This window comes from Anopheles gambiae, chromosome 3, assembly GCF_943734735.2.
Source record: "Anopheles gambiae chromosome 3, idAnoGambNW_F1_1, whole genome shotgun sequence".
Classification (NCBI taxonomy): domain Eukaryota; kingdom Metazoa; phylum Arthropoda; class Insecta; order Diptera; family Culicidae; genus Anopheles; species Anopheles gambiae.
The window spans coordinates 60,769,836-60,783,651 of NC_064602.1; the positions used below are offsets into that span (position 1 = coordinate 60,769,836).

The 13,816-nt window shown below is 42.8% G+C and overlaps 1 protein-coding gene across 1 annotated transcript in view; it reads left to right on the forward strand.

The window, feature by feature from the left end:
• Window positions 1–12,340: 12,340 nt before the first annotated feature.
• The window catches only part of LOC133392901 (uncharacterized), a 590,816-nt gene continuing 589,340 nt past the window's right edge, over window positions 12,341–13,816 (forward strand). The window contains exon 1 of the mRNA XM_061655407.1: window positions 12,341–13,012. The gene's annotated coding sequence lies outside the window, so the exon portion shown is untranslated. The remainder of the gene's footprint in view (window positions 13,013–13,816) is intronic.

The following is a 13,816-nucleotide window of genomic DNA, read 5'->3' on the forward strand; positions in this document are numbered from 1 at the left end:
CTCCTTTCCAAGCTTTTGCATCCAGCTTAGCACTTTGTTCTTTCGGAATGTGAACGTACACATCACATCCAAAAATTCGGAGCTTTGCCAAATCAGGTTTCTTACATTCCCATCTTTCGTATGGAGTCTTGTTGCCATCGATCGCATTCGTGGGGCTGCGGTTGAGAAGGTATGCAGCCGTTTGAATGGCTTGCCCCCAAAATCGCTTATCGATTCCGGAATCCTGCAGCATTGTTCTGGCCTTGTCAACCAAGGTACGGTTCATCCGCTCGCTAACCCCGTTTTGCTGAGGTGTATGTGGAACTGTCCACTCCACAACGATACCACTATGCTTCAGGAATTGCTCAAACTGCTTGCTTCGGTATTCACCGCCATTGACACAACGTAAACGGCTGATCCGTTGACCAAACTTTGCGGTAACAATAGCCTCGTACTCACAGAAACGCTTGAACACCTCATCCTTTGACTGAATCAGAAAAACCATACAAAAATGGCTCCAGTCGTCTACGAAAGACACAAAGTATGTCACATCACCGTTACCAAATGGAGTAACTGGACCACAAACATCCGAATGAATGAGCTTTAACACTCGCGACGATCGTTTTTCATTACGCGATGGAAACGGATTCCGTGTTTGCTTCCCGGTTAAACAAGACTCGCACACCACGACATTTTTGTCGGTACATTTCACTTTCAGCCCAGAAACCATTTCATTCCGAATCAAACGTGCGCAGTATTGAGCAATTAAGTGACCAAGACGCTTATGCCATAATTCCAGCTCTTTAGACACTCGACCTGTCGTCATCATCGAATATTCACCACGCTTCACATAACTAAAATCTAGTTGATATAATTTTCCAACCCGTGAACCACACGCGACAATTTCCGAACCACGATAAATCTGTACCGCTCCGTTTGCATATACCACTTTCATACCAGCAGCATCGACACGCATTACTGAGAAAAGATTACAACGCAAATCAGGCACATATAAAACATTTCGCACCACGCACTCAATTTGCTTTCCGAACACATTGCTGATGAACTTCACGTTTCCAGAATATTCCGCACGAATCGTCACATCATCCTTAGCAATCGCAATTTCAATCGGATTTTCCAATAGCCACATTTCATCGAAAAACTCTTTGTTATTCACCAGATGATCGGAACAGCCCGAATCTATATACCACTCCATTTTGTTAAAACATCCCGCATTTACACCAACAAAACTAACACTTGCTTCACCGACGTGTGCCTTCGATGTATTGGTGTCACTTTGCCTTTTGTTCGGACACTCAGATAACTTATGTCCGATAACCTTGCAGCCAAAACACCTAACCTTACTTTTCTACTGCCAATTTGGCCTCGTGCCAGAGAATGCAGCTTCATTTTCCGGTGCGCCAAGATCTACACTCTGTCTTTTTGTTTCTTCGTCAAGCAACCTACATTTAACGAATTCGATGGACAGACTCTCCTCGGGCATTGTTTTCAATGCTGTTACAACGGTCGAATATGACGATCCGAGCGTAACTAACAAATGGCAAACCACATCAAGCTCTTCCAGCACAGCACCAGTAGCCCGATATTCCCGCACTAGTTATCAGTTTGACGCACTAGTTATCAGAACTTTTAAAAATGCTGCTGAAGTGTTCCGCCCTCGAAACGAAGAGTAAGCATTTGTCGCTTCAAATGCATGCGACTTGCAATGCTGCGTCGCTCGAACACATGCCGAAGAGCATCCCATACGTCCTTTGGAGTTTTCTGGTCCTGAATGTACTCCAATTGCGAGTCGTGTATTCTCGATACAAGTAATGATTTGCATCGCCGATCTAACTTGGCCCGCGCTTCACAGTTCCGCTCCTTTTCCCTAGCTATCGCCTCACTATCTCCCGCCTCGTCCTTCAGCACCTCTAGTCCATCCGCGTTCGTATTAATGCACTCTAACAGCTCATGCTCCTCCAAGAGTATTGTCATCCGATACTTCCATGCGGTATAATTTGTGCCGTCAAACAGCGGGAGAAAATGACGATCGTTCTTTTCTTGCTCCATCACAATACACAATTTCGATTAGTCACTTTCCCTTTGTTCAAAAACGTGCTGGGCCCATAACCTAAAATTGTATTTATTGAAGCAAAAACGATATTGCGACTTGTCGCTACAAAAGTACAGGAAAGAAGAAGTTCAATGAATCAAGATTAACGGCATGACTGCCAACCTCAAAGAGAGAAATGCGTTCCCAATGAAGAAAGTCCAAATGTCAAAGTGACATATCCGAATAAGCAATAATGAAGCAGAGGTTGCTCACTTTAACAGTTTTGTGAGCACGTACTCCACGCCATCTTGCCACCTCAATTTGGGCCTACCACGCCTCCTCTGTCCTTGTGAACGGCCTAAAAAGACTTTACGGGCTGGGTCGTTCGTTTCCATGCGTACAACATGGCCAGCCCACTGGAGCCTGGCGAGCTTAATACGCTGTACGACAGTGAGGTCGCCGTACATCTCGTATAGCTCGTCATTATAGCGGCTCCTCCATTGTCCTTCCACACATACGGGGCCAAGAATCCTTCTGAGCATCTTCCTCTCGAACGCGGCTAAGAGGGTTTCGTCAGATTTGGACAGTGTCCATGTCTCAGAGGCGTATGTGAGTACTGGTACTATATAGGTACTATATAGTCCCAGCTTCGTCCGTCGCGACAGGTTCTTTGAGGTGAACTGCTTTTTCAGGCTGTAGAATGACCGGTTGGCAGCCAGCATCCTTGCGTGCAACTCAACTTCCATACTGTTGTCGTTGCTGACCTTTGACCCAAGATAGGTGAATTCTGGGACGACTTCAAAAGTGCGTTCACCTATCTGTACATCACGCCTACGTAGATTCGGATTATTTATTGGTAGGTCCGCTGATGTTGCCACCATCAGTTTGGTCTTTGCCTCGTTTATCTGCAATCCGAGGTTCTCTGCCGCCTGCTCAATCCCTTGGTAGGCTTCTGCTACATAGGAGAGCCGCAGACCAATGATGTCTATATCATCAGCGTATGCCATGATCTGGGTTGACTTATAGAAGATGGTTCCCGTAGTCTCCACCCTCGAGTCGCGGATGGCCCTCTCTAGCGCCAAGTTGAATAGGAGACAGGCAAGCCCGTCCCCCTGGCGCAGACCCTTGGTGGTAGCAAAAGGTCCTGAGAGTTTTCCATCCACCCTCACCTGGCATGTGACGTTGGTCATAGTCATTCTAACTAGCCTTATCAGTTTGGCCGGGATTCCAAATGAGCTCATAGCGTCGTACAGTTTTACCCTGGCTATGCTATCGTATGCGGCTTTGAAGTCTATGAAGAGATGGTATGTGTCGTTTCTGTATTCAGCCATCTTCTCCAAGATCTGCCGCATGGTGAAGATCTGATCAGTGGTTGATTTTCCGTTTCGGAATCCTCTTTGATAGTTTCAGACTATCTCTTCGACGTGCGGGACAAGGCGATCCTGAAGGATCAGGGAGAATATTTTATAGGCGGTATTCAACACCGTAATACCCCTGTAGTTGTTCAACCTGTCTTCCTTTTTGTATCTGGAGCAGATGATGAGCCCACCGCGAGAGGACCTCTGGCTGTTTACTGACCAGATCTCCATCCTTGTTGCGACAGCAGGTTATCTTAGGTACAACGTTGTTTCGGTGACCTGCTATCGCTTGGTAAAACTTTCGTGTCGGTCCGTACGCCTCTCTGGTTTGCTCGAGTTCCCGCATGTTTTGCTCTTCCAAAGCATGCTTCTTGGAGCGGTGAACTCGTTTCTCTTCGCGTCTGAGCCGTGAATATTCCTCTGCGCATGCCCGCGTTCTATGCCGTTGCTGCATTGCTCGGTATGCAGTATTCTTACGTTCGGTCACTAGTCTGCATTCATCGTCGAACCAGCCAGATTTGGTGTTGCCACGACGTGGTGGGAGTATATTTCTTGCACAGTTTATTATTTTTGTTTTTAGAGCGTTCCACCTCTCGCCCGTAGTTCCATAACAGTTTTCTGGTAGTAGAGACTCGTCTAAAGCGGCTTTGAATTCCTGTTTGACAGTAATGTCCCTTAGAGAGTCCGTGTTGAGCCGAGGCTGCGTGTTTTCTCCGCCCCCATTGGCGCGGGGGCGGGCGATTCTACAACGTATCACTAAGCCAACCAAGTAGTGATCGGAATCGATATTGGCTCCTCGATAAGTTCTGACGTTTAACAGGCTCGACTGTCGTCGGCGGCTTATTAACACGTGGTCGATCTGGTTGAAGGATTCTCCACCCGGGTGCGCCCACGTAATCTTGTGGATTTTTTTGCGCGCAAATTTGGTACTTCCTACAACCAGATTGTTCGCTGCGGCGAACTGGACCAATCTACTACCATTATCATTACTGTGCTCATGCAGACTGTGACAGCCAGTGTATTGGCGGTACATTGGCTCCCTACCGACTTTTGCGTTGAAGTCCCCCAGGATGATTTTGAGGTCATGCCTGGGGCACGCATCTATAGTTCTAGCGAGGCGGCCGTAAAAAAGGTCCTTCTCCTCTTCCTCTTTATCTTCGGTAGGGGCGTGAACGTTTATGAGGCTTGTATTAAAAAATTTGCCTCGCATGCGCAGGGTGCATAGCCTATCGTTTATAGCCTTGAAATCTATGATTACGGATTTCAGCCGGGGACCTATGGCGAAACCCGTTCCGAGGACGTGGTGGCGGTCGTGGCAGCTGTAGTAAATGTCGTAGCATTGCTTACCACGCCTGTTGTGCACACCGTTCCCTAGCCACCGAATCTCTTGTAGAGCTACGAGGTCCATGCTCAGTGTGGCTAGGGCGTCATCAAGTTGTTTCAAGGCTCCGGCTTTGCTAAGAGTGCGTACGTTCCATGAGCCCATTTTTAAAAATAACCCAGTCTAAAATAACCCCCAGATATTTAACCTGACGGACTCTTTCGATTTGTTCCTTATTTATCACGATGGATGGGGGACTGTCTAATACACCAGCAGTCATTACCATGTAACTAGTCTTCTTAACGTTTAATGCTAGCTTTTTGTACCTAAGCCAACCATCCAGAGCGTTTAAATCGAAATTAATCAGAGACTCTGCTTGCTTGATGTCTTTGTGCGAGATAAACAAAACAGTATCATCGGTAAAAAGATTGATCTCACAAGACTTCAAAACCTGTTTCATGTCATTGGTATACATTATAAACAAAATTGGTCCAAGAACACTTCCTTGCGGAACACTCCAAGGGTATTTTCTATAGGCTCTGATTTAGAGTTTCCAAAAACTGTTCTCTGAGTTCTGTCTTTTAAATAATTTTCGAACCAATTGAGCTCTTTCCCCACAATACCAAAACGCCTTAAGGTCTGCAGCAATAACGGTCTTGAAATAGTCTCAAATGCTCGTTTTAGATCCAAGAAAACGGCAACTATCGATTCCTTTCGATCCATCAACACCTTCCACCTCACCAGTACAAGATTTAAAGCAGTTTCACAAGAGTGTCCCTGTCGATATCCTGATTGTTCACTAATCAACAGGTCGTTTCGAGTTAGAAACTGGACCAATTGCTCCTTAACCACCAATTCAAGCACCTTTTCGAGTACATGCAACATATTGATGGGACGAAACTCTTCCGCACTGGCAGCTCCGCCCACTTTAGGAATAGGTATTACCAATGATTCCTTCCAAGTCTCCGGAAAAATACCCTCCTCCAGCGACTGATTGATCACTACAAGAAGAGACTCTCCTACCACAAGGAAGCAATCCTGAATAGTATTACAGTTAACATTCCCTATACCCGCTGTTTTGGACAGGCTGAAACAAATAGTTTTTAATTTCTCTTTTGTTATTTTCTGAAATTTGAATTGGTTTCCTGAAGCATCATTACAAAACAAAGAATCAGGCGCTCTGGCATCAGCAATGTTTTGATTTATATCTAAAACACTGTTTACAAAAAACAAATTGAATTTCTGGCATATTATTGAATCTTCCGATTCTACCAACCCATCAAATTTTACAACAGAAACGCGTGATTCCTCTGGCCTTAGTAAACTTTTAAGCACTTTCCACAACTCCTTGCTATTTCCTTTATGCTTAGATATCTCACCACTAAAGTAATTTCTACGAGTAGTTTTGAGATTCCTGCTGTATGTATTCCTTAGTCTAGTGTATTCAGTCCAATCGTAGCCTGAGTTTGATCTAATAAAATGTTGGTATGCTTCGTCTCTTTTCCGTTTCGCACGGCTAAGTTCCAAAGTATACCACCTACTAGTCTCTCTTGACAAGATTGTCTTCTCTTCAACCAAGATGCCCATAGCTTTTTTCAATGTGTTCCATAACAAGTCTGCAGCTTCGTTGAAGCTCGGCGCTTCTTGCCTTAAACCTTGTGACACATGATTGCAAAGAGCAAATTTCGAGTACCTATTCCAGCATTTAAATTTTTGTTCAATCGTTTCACCACGTTTCACGTTTATATTCAAAACAAGTGTTTCATGTTCCGATATTTTTAATAACGGATCAGTAGTGACCTTGATTGAGTTTGTGCTACTGTAAACCTGATCGATCAATGTTCTGCTCTGCCTAGCAATTCGTGTGAATTCGTTAACTTTTTGTTTCATGTTTACTGAATCCATTAAGCTTTTCAACTTCGCAGATTTTTCTACATTTAACCAGTCAATATTGAAATCACCGACGATAATGTTAAGTTTGATAAAATTCAAGAACCTATCTAACCATTCTTCCAAAATGTCAACAAACCTTGAGTCACTTGCACTTGGCGAATGATACAATATCCCGTAATTGCTTGCTGTCATTCCCTTAGAAACTGCAACACCAAGAAACCAATTACCCTCCAATGATTCATTAAAAATCACCTATAGGATAATTTCGCTCCTGGCATAAACAGCTACACCTCCTGTATGACGTGAGTGGGACAAACACGACACAACCCTATAACCATTAATATGAAACTGCTGAAATGCTTCTTCCTCAATCACATGAGTTTCAGAGATTAAGACCAGCAACGGTTGAACTTTCTCTACTGTCTCACGAAACATGGCGTAGTTGGACGAAAGACCGGCTACATTGAAATATAAAATCTCTCTGAACCGTCCTAACTCCTCCCCTACCTGCTATTGAGAAAGTTGCATACGCCTTTCTATCTGTTTTTTAAACATCGGAGAATTATAATCATTGGCCGCATGTCTTACATCTAGTTTAAGGTTTCTAACAGAGTTTGCTAACACGCAATTCACACATTTCAAAGAAGATGAAGTACATTCAGACGTTTTGTGTTCATCACCACATTTTGAACAAGCTTGCTTATTCTTGCACTCGGTGCTCTTGTGATTAAAATGACCACAACCATAACACCTCATAACATGCACGGACTTCGAAATTTTACACCTATCAAATCCCACATTTATTTTTCCTAATTTTGCCAGACATAGGTCAGACTCATAATCAATTTCCAAAACCGCATTAAATTTTTGGTACTTGTAAATTTTATTTTCAAACATTCCTATGACCTTGACCTGTTTCCAGGGTATTCCCTCATTTTGAGATTTTAAAAGATCTACTAAATGTGAGTCAGTGTATTTTTCGCTCATCCCAATTATCTTCACACGTGACAATGGTAAATCCGTTGCATACTCATCTCCCAAAATGTTTTCTACTTCTTTCCTGAGTTCATCTAATTTAACCTGAGCAGAACATTGAACAAACACCTGACCGTCCTTGCCGTCACGGAATTCCGACACCTGCTGCTTCCCTGGATCCAGCTTAGCGCGAAGGTCAGCTCTTGTCTTATCGCAAGATTGACCCACCTTTGGTACAATAACCAGAGTCTTACTATTCTTATTTTTGTTTGCTAAAATGGGTCCAGTAACCTTGTCAGAAATCTTGGGCGTCGAATTAACATTCCCCGTGTCAAAACGATTAATAATGGTTTGAACATTACTGTTCCCACTATTCGTCCTTTTTCTTTTCTTAGTCGCTGTAGCCCAACTTTCATCCTCTACAGTTTCTCTGGCCTTAGTATCGTCAAAGGTTGCACGCAAGGCTTCCTTTGCCTTATTTGAGCATTCTACCGCACTCAAGCTTTCACGCAATGTTTGCTCCAATTTGCGTTCCACTTGTGCGCAGAGCTCAGTTTTTAGAGTCTCGATTCCCTTTTCCAAGGCACTCGATATCCATACACTCACATTCGACTCCAAATTTTTTATGAATTTATGGAGTAAATCGTACGATCCACTCACATCTACATCCATACCCGCCAAGTCCGATTTGTGTTCTAAACATCTATCACACATATACAGCACATTCTTATTCTCATTAATTATTTTGGCCGCTGTTTTCGAGAGCGAGGGGCTAACACAGCGACGATGAAAGTTGCCACCACATTTCCCCGCACACAAAATTGGGTCATCGTTTATTAAAACTACGGCGGAGCATGCTAAACACTCCATGCCGTAAAAACAAAATTCGGGCGAGCTGTTTTAGAATTAAAAAAATTATCACACAGACATGAAAAAAAGGGTAACAGCAAATGCACACAAACACTACTCTACTATAGCCTGCGATATCAAACGCTTACACTCGTGTACACGTCTTGACAAACGGACAACGATACGTATGTCTAGCACGAACACAAACACATACCGAGTAAAGATTAATCACCCTCGACAACGCAGTGACGCTGTCGACCGAGATACTTCACCCGTGTTTTACATTCGCAAAACAATAATACAAATACTAAACAATGATACCGCAGGTAGCACTAACATTAAGTACAAGTAGAACAAAACAAAATAACACTTAGCTCTCTATTTCACAAGTTTTCACAGTTCACAAACGGGAGCTACACATTCACAGGACTGCATTGTCACCATTCACCTCAAGGATTGATTGGTTTCCCCCCATAGCAGGATAGTCAATCCTACGTATGGCGGCACGGTCTATTTGGGGATCGAACCCATGACGGGCATGTTGTTAAGTCGTACGAGTTGACGACTGTACTATGAGACCGGCAATTGCAGACTATTTACACTTATTTCATCTAAGAGGATTGAAGAAATTTCTTAACACTCTGGGCGATGTGTGTCTCGTTTTGGAATCACAGCTTTGTTCACTCTCCTTCTCTGTTATTGGTCTCTCAGCAACTCTCAGCAGAGCGTATTACAGCGGAAAAAAGATAGAGCGTATTGCAGCGGAAAAAAGAGAGAGCGCATATTGCAGAAGCGGCATCGTAAGTGAGGATCGGAAAGAAAATGAACGATCGTAAGCCTATGAAACGCTCTCATCGCTCTCTTATCTTGAACTGAGTTCTCCGCATAAAGCTAATGCAAAATGTCAGCGCCCAGAGTGTAAAGGGTTATAAAGGAGGTTATATAGGGTTTTCAGCATGGTCAGCAGCAGAGCAGGAACAGATAAACAAGATTTTAGCTAGAATAGAATTGCCAACAGATATACATCGAGGTGTTCCCTTCATAATTAAACATGATATCTGAACTACACGGAGTACTAAAGCTTCTTCTTCTTTAACTAATGTCCTATTATGTAAACCTTTCCAGATTCTTCTAATGCTGTACTATACCTGATGATCTCCCCACCCTTAATCAAAAACCATCCATTCCTATTTTCTTTCCTTATCATTAAACCTTCTTTAACGAATAAAATTACTTCCTCTCCTCTGCATTTTAAAATGGGATACTGTTTATCCTCTTTTCTAACTACTGCTTGTGTTTCCCTAAGCTCAGCAAGCCTGCAAACTATTTGACTTAATATTCTTGGTCCTGGTCTAGCTAGCCTTTTCATAAACTGCAGCGTATTCTCACAACCATATGTTGAAATTTCTGGAAGGGGACCTAACTTTTGAACGTCTTTTGTGACGTGTAAAAGGTTATGGACATTACTTGTTAAATTATATTTGCTGTATTAGGAACTAAAGCAAAAATTTTCAATAATTGACCAGCGTATGTCCAATATTGTTTAAAGAAATAATGAGAGAGGAAAGTCTGACCTTCATAAAAAAGTTTAAAATGTTCATACGCTGAATCGTGGATTCTTCCGAAAACGAAAAGGAATACTTATATGATTTAAAAAGGACCGGAATTCGGACTCCTTCCAATAATCCACATATTTTAAAGACCAAATACCTCGATGTATCTCTGTTGGCAATTCTAGTCTAGCTAAAATCTTGTTAATCTGTTCCTGCACTGCTGCTGACCATGCTGAAAGCATAACAATTCCATCATCGTGTAGGCCATTCAATTCATTAACGAGTCCTCGACATTTTCCGGTTTGGATAAGCCATAAAACACGAGAACCACCAGTATGGGAGCTTCTGGGACGTTTACAAGCTTCACCGATAAGGGCCATAGCTGTTTTGGCCCGCTGTTAAATAACGGTAGTCCATATACGAATATATCGATAAATATTTCGTTCATCCAAGGAGTCAGCTTCATGAAATAAAACACAGTAGATGTTAATTATGCATTAGTTATTTATATGGTACATGTTATCAAGCTAAGCACAATCTGTCTTACCGGAAACAACTTTGCATACATTTTGCAATGCCATGATACGACATTTCACCGCCAGCTACCGCTTATATTTCCTTGCCCACAGCAACCGGTGTCTTAAGGAGCGTTCTAGAATCAAGAGGAAGAGGAATGTCCGTTGTTTCGCGAACCAAGCGAAGAAGATCATTCAATACTAAATGAGGTACACTGGTGGACATAAAAATAGGAAAAAAAATTTGGATGTGGAATAAAGGATGTGCAAGTTCTACCGTGGCCTGCGTTGAGTCCTGACCTCAACCCGATTGAAAATCTGTGGTCAACTCGCAAGCATCAGCTAAAGAACCAGCCTGCACGTTCAGCCGATGATCTATGGACACGCTGCAAGGTTATGTGGAAACGCATACCCAGAAGCGAATGCCGTAAGCTCATCGGCGATATGGCCAAACGCTGTCAGGAAGTGATAGCGATTAACGGTCACCACATTGACCGTTAGAATGTGTTTTCGCTCTGTGGAACACCGCAACACCTCCTCCCAACAACCACTTAAACAGTCCTTTTCAGGGCTACCAAATATTTCTGACAAGAACTATGTCTTTCGGTCACAGAAAAAAGTTCCTATTTTTATGTCCACCAGTGTATCTTATAAGATAAAGCCCAAACTCTCAACCGCTTGGCCATCGGATGTTGCTCGACTATTATTATTCTCATTCAGTAGATGATCTTTTTCATCTTTATCATCCTCTTCGCTCTCGTTCTCGATGTATCAATTATTTCATCCTCATCATTGGATAAAATGAATACATCCTCCTCCTCCGACAACGGGAAATCCATCAAGCGCTCCTTAGCAACGCCATCAACCACAACTTCTGGATCTGAAACTCTTCTTCTTCTTCTTCTTTGGCTCAACAACCAATGTCGGTCAAGGCCTGCCTGTACCCACTTGTGGGCTTGGCTTTCAATGACTAATTGATTCCCCCCATAGCAGGATAGTCAATCCTACGTATGGCGGCGCGGTCTATTTGGGGATTGAACCCATGACGGGCATGTTGTTAAGGCGTACGAGTTGACGACTATACTACGAGACCGGACCTGAAACTAAAAGGTTTTATTACTAAATACATCCATAAAAGCTTACATAAATTAGCGCATTTGCGATTTGTTCGTTCAGCAAAACAATTTTGAGTTTGCAGTCTGACGCAAAACTTAAAAAAGTTCAAAAATGTTTTGCAAAAACTCGCACGGTCACCGGCCCAGAGCGTGCACCAAAATGCACAAAAAGTATACGCACTTCGTATACTCACAGTTACACACAGCTAAAGATGGTTTCCTTCTAAAACAAATGTCAAATATACGCTTGATACCGAGTTTAACGTGAGCAAAAGATGATGAAAATCGCCTACCTTGCACTTTCATACCCGTACTCGGACCGGGTTGATTTTCAGCCACCCATTTCTTCTTCATTTCCCCCATCCTAGCCAGTGCTCGCTTCCTCAATAGCCCACTCTTCTTCAACTGCTTCATTTGGTCCATTTTCTCCTCTGAAACGCTTAAAATCACTTTAAATCACAAAATATGAATTTCACAAACATCGGCTCGCGCAGCGTCCTCGCTTTGAACGTGTTTCGAACGGTTTGTATTGACATTTCTCCTTCTCTTCCACTTCATCCTCTTCCTTTGTTGTTCCTCGCTATTGCATTCTTGCTCTCCGTTTTTGAGGCCCTTCGTTTTCTTCTTGGTTTCATTCCTCTCTCTCCAAAAATATTCTGCTTCGTCCTCGCCGCAACCTGTTTCTCGCTACTGTGCGACCGCACAGTTACTGTGTCATCGCACAGCTACTGTGTTACAGGATTTACCAAGTCACTTTGCGATGTGAGCTGCACAATTCATCTCACTTGAGACGTATTTCTATTCTGACGTGCTACTTCATTTGGCCCGAAATAATTTTCTATTCCGCCGCATTCATTTTCATCCATTATATGAAGTCTTTTCACAGGGGATGTTAGCTGGAGCCGTCCGCGATGTTTACATTTTCTTCAAAAATAAATTTTTGGGCTTTTAGTGCTGATTTGTGATACAACTATGTTGTTTAACAAAGAATAGAAGTTTATCTTTGCTCCGCTGTAGCATTCTAGCCGAAACATGGGTTATTCATTGAGTTATTAGCAGTTGAACCTGCTCAGTCAAATCTGCTAATAACTCAATGAATAACCCATGTATCGGCTAGAATGCTACAGCGGAGCCAAGATAAACTTCTATTCTTTGTTAAACAACATAGTTGTATCACAAATCAGCACTAAAAGCCCAAAAATTTATTTTTGAAAAAAATGTAAACATCGCGGACGGCTCCAGCTAACATCCCCTGTGAAAAGACTTCATATAATGGATGAAAATGAATGCGGCGGAATAGAAAATTATTTCGGGCCAAATGAAGTAGCACGTCAGAATAGAAATACGTCTCAAATGAGATGAATTGTGCAGCTCACATCGCAAAGTGACTTGGTAAACCCTGTATCGCACAGTTAGTGTGCTTTGAACACTTTTTGTGCTCCGCAGTTATTGTGCGCGCACAGTTACACCACGTTCTCGCATCAATCGAACAAGACATCATCTGGACGTCATACGAGGCGTAAACTTTGGCCTAGACTAGATTTCAGCCATGCAACTTTATAATCTTTTGACGGAAAGTTTACGCTCTCTCATACAAATCAAGCGTGAACTTTTTGAGTTTTCGCTTCGTGTACTGTTGGTATAACCCGCAAATCAGAGTCGATCAAACGTGAGGACAAGTCAGTCATCTCGAACAAAGAAGACAAACATCGTCTCGAACCGATCAAATTCCAAACAAATGTGGTGTCTTGTTCGATTGGTGTCAGAGCGCGGTGTAATTGTGCGCGCACAATAACTGTGTGAAGCACAATAGCTGTGCAGACCAAAAAAGTGTATGGAGCACAAAGAGAGTGCGAAGCACAGTAACTGAGTGGAGCACAAAAATTGTGCGGAGTAGTGATGGGTCAAGTAGCACAGTGCTACCCCGCACGCACAGCACATTAATATGTTCGAGCACACTTGCACACTAACAAAATTGTGGTACCACTTTTTTGAAACCGCACAATTTTGTGCAATCGCACAATTTTAGGCAACCGCACAATTTTGGGCAACCGCACAATTTTGGGAAACCACACAATTTTGCTCAATAGGGTAAATGTACCAATAGTGGTGCAATTTGTAGTGACGCAGATGTGTTTTAATGGATTTAATGGATTTGGTTCCTATAGTAGTCGTATTGTGTTCCAATAGTGGTGGTAAACAAAG